Consider the following 6,952-nt stretch of genomic DNA (forward strand, 5'->3'; position numbering starts at 1 on the left):
AGGATGGAAAAGATAAGAAATGTGGGGGCCCCTGGGTGGCTCAGTTGGTTAAGCGACTGCCTTCGGCTCAGGTCGTGATCCTGGGGTCCTGGGATCGAGCCCCGCATCAGGCTTCCTGATCGGCTGGAAGCCTGCTTCTCCCTCTCCCACTCCCCCTGCTTGTGTTCCCTCTCATGCTGTCTCTCTGTCAATTAAATAAATAAAATCTTAAAAAAAAAACTAAAAAAAAAAGATAAATGTGAAAAGATGGGCGCCTGGGAGGCTCAGTTGGTTAAGCAGCTGCCTTAGGCTCAGGTCATGATCCTGGGGTCCTGGGATCGAGCCCCATGTCCGGCTCCCTGCTCAGTGGAGAGCCTCTGCTTCTCCCTCTCCCTCTGCCTGCCACTCGGCCTACTTGGGCTCTCTCTATCTCTCTGTCAAATAAATAAATAAAATCTTAAAAAAAAAGAAATATGGTGAAAAGCAGATAGTCTAATAGTGCTGTCCAATAGAAATATAATGGAAAAGGGGTGCCTGGGTGGCATAGTTGGTTTTGGCTCAGGTCATGATCTCATGGATTGTGAAATGAGTTGGTCTCAGGGCTCGGCAGGGAACTGAAGATTCTCTCCCTCTGCCCCTTCCCCCACTCACAAGCACACTCTTTCTCTCTCTTAAATAAATAAATCTTGAAAAAAAGAAATATAATGTGAGATACATACATAAGTTAAATTTTTCTAGTACTCATATTAAATTAAAAATAAACTGATGAAATTAATCCAAAATATTATTGCAACATATAATCAATATAAAAATGATGAGTTATTTTCAATTCTTTTTTTCACACTGTCTTTATTTTTTAAAAAAAGATTTATTTAGGGTGCCTGAGTGGCTCAGTCGTTGGGTGTCTGCCTTTGGCTCAGGTCATGATCCCGGAATCCCAGGATCGAGTCCCTGCAGCGGGCTCCCTGCTCGGCAGGGAATCTGCTTCTCCCTCTGACCCTCCCCTCTCTTGTGCTCTCTCTCAAATAAATAAATAAAATCTTAAAAAAAAAAGAGCTGCCATTTATGGAGCACTTACATGTGTCAGTAATAGTGCTGAAGTGTTATAGTGTCTTTAAAAGTTTAATCTTCAAACAATTCTGTGAAGTAGATTATTTTTTTTTAATTTTGGTAAAATACACAGAATAAAATTTACAATTTTAACCATTTTTCAGTGTACAGTTCTGTGGTATTAGGCATAGAGTAGATTTTATTTTATTTTAATTAATTTTACCAATTTTAATTAATTAATTTTTATTTTTTTAAAGACTTTATTTATGTATTTGACAGATAGAGACACAGCGAGACAGGGAACACAAGCAGACGGAGTGGGAGAAGGAGAAGCAGGCTTCCCGCTGAGCAGGGATCCTGATGCAGGGCTCAATCCCAGGACCCTGGGATTATGACCCAAGCCGAAGGCAGATGCCCAACGACTGAGCCACCCAGGCACCCCTTAATTAATTAATTTTTATTTTTTTAAAAGATTTTGTTTATTTATTTGACACAGAAAGAGAGATAGAGAGCACAAGCAGGGGGAGTGGCAGGCAGAAGGAGAAGGAGAAGCAGGCTCCCCGCTGAGCAAGGAGCCCCATGTGGGGCTCGATCCCACGACCCTGGGATCACAATCTGAGCCGAAGGCAGCTGCTCAACCGACTGAGCCACCCAGGCCCCCTAATTAATTTATTTTTAAAGATTTTATTTATTTATTTGTCAGAGAGAGAGAGTGCACAAGCACGGGGAGCGGCAGGCAGAGGGAGAAGCAGACTCCCTGCTAAGGGGAGCCCCGAGGCGGGGCTCGATTCCGGGACCCTGGGATCACAACCTGAGCCAAAGGCAGACGCTTAACCGACTGAGCCACCCAGGTGTCCCTGGAGTAGATTCTAAAAATAATTTTACTGATGACCAAATTCAGTCTCAGAGAGTTTAAGTAATTTGACTATTAGATGGTAGTAGAGTGAAGATTTGAGCTCCATGTTTACCTGACTTCAAATTCCATATTCTTTTTTTCTACAGTATATAGTTACCTTTGCCAGAAGTAACTTGAAAGCCATCTTTAAAGATTATAAATCTAAGGCAGGAACCCAAAGGACTTCCTGGTCTTCCAATCAGAGATGTGATTTTGGAATAAAAAGAAACATAATGGGAGGTAGATGGTTGACTACATACTAGTACTGAAACCAGAATTTGATTTTCTGGACCAAATAATCATTTGCTCATCCTACACAGTCCTGATTTTTTCCATGTCCACATACTATGCATTGTTATTTAAATTGACCCACTTTGTTTTTCAGTGTAACTATATGTCTCTACCATCAATGGAAAATCAGTAGCGTTATTGGCCATAACTAGGATGTAACCATAAAAACAAAAACAAGGAAACCTAACTCCAGGTAGATACTGTTGCCTCCTCTCACTTTGTTAAAAAGAAAGATGAAAGAATATTAGAGAGCCATTAAAAACATAATGACACCACACTGAACCTTTCTTCTTAACATCATGAAAAGGATTGGAAGATACTTGGAAAGGAAACATGTCCCAGTATTTCAAGAATGGGGAATATGGCACGGGTGGGCCTCATGTGGGTAGAGGTAGATATTAGAAAGTTATTAGGAACTGAGGTGGCCTTCTGTGGTGGTGTTTGGATTCTCTTCCATGACATTCCTGTCTCTCTTCATTCATCTACTGAGTTTTCCCTCTACCAACATGGGTCTCGTTGGTTCCAAGTGACAGGTTTTGATTTCAATTCCCTTGGCTAACTGGCTCAGTCTCTCCATTCCCCAATTCCTCAGAGGGGAATTGGATTGGTCCAGTAGTCTTTTCAGGACAGTCCCTATAAACCCTAGGTCGTGGCTAATCTGGGACAGCCCCATCACCCCTACCGCAATCTAAACAGCAAAGGCTAAACAGTCACATAGTGTAGGATATGGACATTTAGGGCAGCAGAAGTTTGTGCCAGGACAGACACTAGCATTCATCCAACAAATATTTATTGAGTATTTGCCATGTGTGCAAGCCACTATTGTGAGAGCTGGGGGCTATAACGGTGGACGAGATTGACAAGGTCCCTGAAAACCTTGTGGAGGGAAGTGAGCTTTACATGAGTGACATAGTAAAATCAAAGACTGTGGTAAAGCCCCAGAAGGAAATAAACAGAGTGATATGATGGTTACTGGACTGAAGGTAGAGGAGATTACTTTTAATGGGATGACACAGAAGCCCTCTTTGTAGAAATGATCTTTGAGCTGAAATCTGAGGAAGGAACATAAAGACTTTGAGGTGGGAAGGAACTTGGCATGTTTGAGGGGAAAAAAAAAGAGAAAAGAAAAAAACCCAAAAGTTGCCAACTGAGCAGAGTAAGGGGTGACATTGGAGAAGTAGGCAAGGGCCAGATTATGCAACACTTTGTAACCCCCAGTGAAGGGGATGGTAACCAGACCCCCCCAAGGCCCAGACTATCACATACATGCAGAGAAGATTTGAAGAAGCTCAGCATGGAGAAGAATGGTAGAACTGAGCAAGAAGGTGGTGGTAGGGGGGAGCTTTTGGTGACATTGAGAATGTCACATTCCTGAGAATGACTTACAGTTTTGTACTACTTAAGTTTAAGAACATTGCTTACCTATCAGTGCAGTTAGGGAAAGGTGACTAAGTAAGAAGTAGCTAGTGATCCCTATAAGTTTCTTTCACTTTTCTGTAGGGAAGATGCTGCATGGAAAGAAAATAACATTTATTCAACATGTCTCCCCATTAGCTTATCTCCTATCCTTACAGAAACCTTGAGAGCTCTTTCTTCCAGAGGAGAAAATCAAAGATCACAGAAATTAAGAAACAAGTTACAATCACCAGCTACTAAGTGGCTGGCCTGGACTTTGAAAGCAAATGGGTGGCTGTAAAACCTGTGGTCCTTTTATTGAATTTTCTGCTTGATGATAGTGTTTGAAAGAAAAAGATACAATGTAGGTGTAGAGATCACTCTCTTGGACTTGATGTGAAAGAAAGGCAATGATCAAGGCCAAGAAGTGTAATAAACTAGTCCTGTATGCCTCTTGCATCTCCCGTGGGATCACCGCATAACTCCAAAGAGGAGGACCAGTAGGAGGTTATATATATAATCTTTAAAAATGTTAGAGAGGATGGTATGGAACTAGTACCCGAGGAACATGTTCAGGAGAATAAATAGTAGGTAATATTTAGCTGTGGTGGCACTGGTTGGAGAAAGGAGGAGTTAGTTTAGGTAACTAGGAAACTGAGCAGATGGTGGTGCTGTAATATGTTGAAGGACTTGGTGCAGGTACAAGCTACATTCCTCTATCCAGTCTTTGTTGGATCTCCCGTCTCTTCCCTACCAGATAACATCTTGGGCAGATCTCCTAACTTTAAGGTCATTTCTAATGATTTAAAGTCCATTCTATCTTTGCTTTCTGCTCACTTTTGCTGTGAACCTAAAACTGCTCTAAAAAAAAAAAGTTTATTAAGAAAAAAAAGTCCAGGGGCACCTGCGTGGCTCAGTTGTTAAGCATCTGCCTTCGGCTCAGGTCATGGTCCCAACGAGCCCTGCCTCGGGCTCCCTGCTCCTCGGGGAGCCTGCTTCTCCCTCTCCCACTCCCCCTGCTTATGTTCCCTCTCTCGCTGTGTGTCTCTCTCTCAAATAAATAAGTAAAATCTTTAAAAAAAAAAAAGTCCAGTCTAGCCTAAATCAAAACATCAATTTCATATCTAATTTATTTTTTTTAATTTTAAAGATTTATTCATTTGATAGAGAGTGCACGCAAGCAGGGGAGGGGCAGAGGGAGAGAGACAGAGAGACAACCTCAAGCTGACTTCCCACTGAGCGTGGAGCTGGAGGGATGCGGGCTTGATCTCCCAACGCTGAGATCATGACCTGGGCTGAAATCAAGAGTCTGCCACTCAACCAACTGAGACCCCATATCTAATTTAAAGCTTCTCCCCTCTCTAACTCTCAGTTGGGAATTTGTGTTTAGCTTATACTTTTCCTCTCTTCTTTTTCTTCCCTCTCTCACTCTGCTCCTCTGTCATTAGGGGAAGGATTAAAGAAAGGAAGTAAAAGTGTCTCACAAGACTAATGTCATCAGAAGCAGAGATCCAGGAGCTGATTCTCTCTTGTTGGGAGCATTTATGGGTTCTTTGGAGGCTGTACCTGTGAACCTTAAGATCCCTCTTCAGTCACTGCTTCTTGGTGTCCACTCTTCTAGCCTATTACTGGGTCTTTTCACTCTGGTGGGAAGCCCTATTGAGTTGGCCACCTGACTCTGCTGAACACAGGTAGTGGAGGCTGCCCCATTGCTGCCCTTTCTCCTTGTCCTATTGTGGAATGTATCAGCCCCCTTCACTAATTCAAAATTCTGCAGGCCAAAAGTGGTAACCATCTTCATGAGTGTGCATGAAGGCCCCAACCGCCTGGAGAGACAGGTCTGGTTCACCTCAAAACTCTTAACCATGGTGGATGCACAGGGATGGCTAAGTTGCTGTAGTCAGTGAGACTCAGCAGCTTGGGAGAAAGATCTTGCAGACACCCCCAGTCTTTTGTAGTGCTTCCTCTTTATAGTGAGGTGAGCATTTCATCGTCTTCCATGATTTCTTCTGATGAATTCCTTTTGAATTTTTATCTCTCCCTGATGGAGGCTGGAAGTAGATGAAGGTTTTAGGATTGGTCTAGTCATTTTTTAGTAAATCTTTTACTTACTAAAGTAGTAAGGATGAACTGGTAGGTCTTCTTTAGAAGGTGAAGATCCTTATTTCCTGTTGTTCTCAGCTTTGGAATTTTATAGCTCATTAACATTCTGGCACAATATATTAATTGCACACCAAATTGAGGAGGGAGGAATGTCCTTTCTAAGCAAAGAAAGACTTAGTTTTATACCGAGATTCAGGGAATCTCAGAGTTAGGAGAAATCTAGAAGCCATTTAATCAATTTCCCCACCAACGCCATGAATCCTGTTTGCAACTTGATGAGATGTTAACCAGTTTTCATTTGGACACATCCAGGAACTAGGAATGCATTCCCTAACTTTCAGATCTCAGTTCCGTCAATTACCAGATGAGTTTCACCAAATCACTTTAAACCCTGCTCCTCACCTATGAAAGGAGTGTAAATAGTGTCTTCTTCACAGAACATTGTTGGAAGGATAAAAGAAGAAAAATATATAAATTGCCTAACCCAGTCACAGAGGAGTGCAATGTTGTTTCCCTTTACAGGTCCCTTTAGGGGATAGCATATTCTGTTTTCGCATTATTTTCACTGGGAGAAAGATCTTCCTCATATTGAACTGCCTCTGTATATTTTTAGCCCTTCCCTTAAGCTCACCCTTCAGTGGGCATACCGAATGTCTTTTCTCCCTTTCACTTGACAGACTTTCAGATATGTGATTTTAATTGAAGGAACTGGAGATATTAGAAAAATCCATTTTTTTTCTTTTCTGAGTGGGGAGTCCAGGTAGCCGTTAGACTTCCGTGTGACCCCCAAGAGGGATTTATTGAGTGAATGGGGTAAAGATAGTATTTCACTTTCTAACATCAGTTCTCCCCGACGCTGGTGGGTTTAATCACAGGCGGTTATGATTCTGTCGGATTCTAGCCTGGAACGTGTGTGTGTGTGTGTGTGTGTGTGTGTGAGAGAGAGAGAGAGAGAGAGAGAGAGAGAGAATGAGAGAGAGGGGGACAAATGTTAGACATTTGAACGCCTTTGAATGGTGCTATTCTTTGTCTGCCACATCGTGAGCACTAATAAGATCGTTTATTGCCCTGAATGAATGGTTAAACGTGGAAGCGACAAAGGAAGCCAAACGGCTTTCCAATGAATACCTAGGCGGGTGCTCAAAAAGTCCTCTCAAGGGCGAGAGGGAGAGTTGCTGTTAAGAGGCCTCTTTTGGGGTGGGTGGGGGACTAGCTTTCGGCTCCAACGCTTAGGCACCG

Source organism: Callorhinus ursinus, unplaced genomic scaffold, assembly GCF_003265705.2.
Source record: "Callorhinus ursinus isolate GAN/ISIS: 27379988/994484 unplaced genomic scaffold, GSC_fseal_2.0 scaffold34, whole genome shotgun sequence".
Taxonomy (NCBI): Eukaryota; Metazoa; Chordata; class Mammalia; order Carnivora; family Otariidae; genus Callorhinus; species Callorhinus ursinus.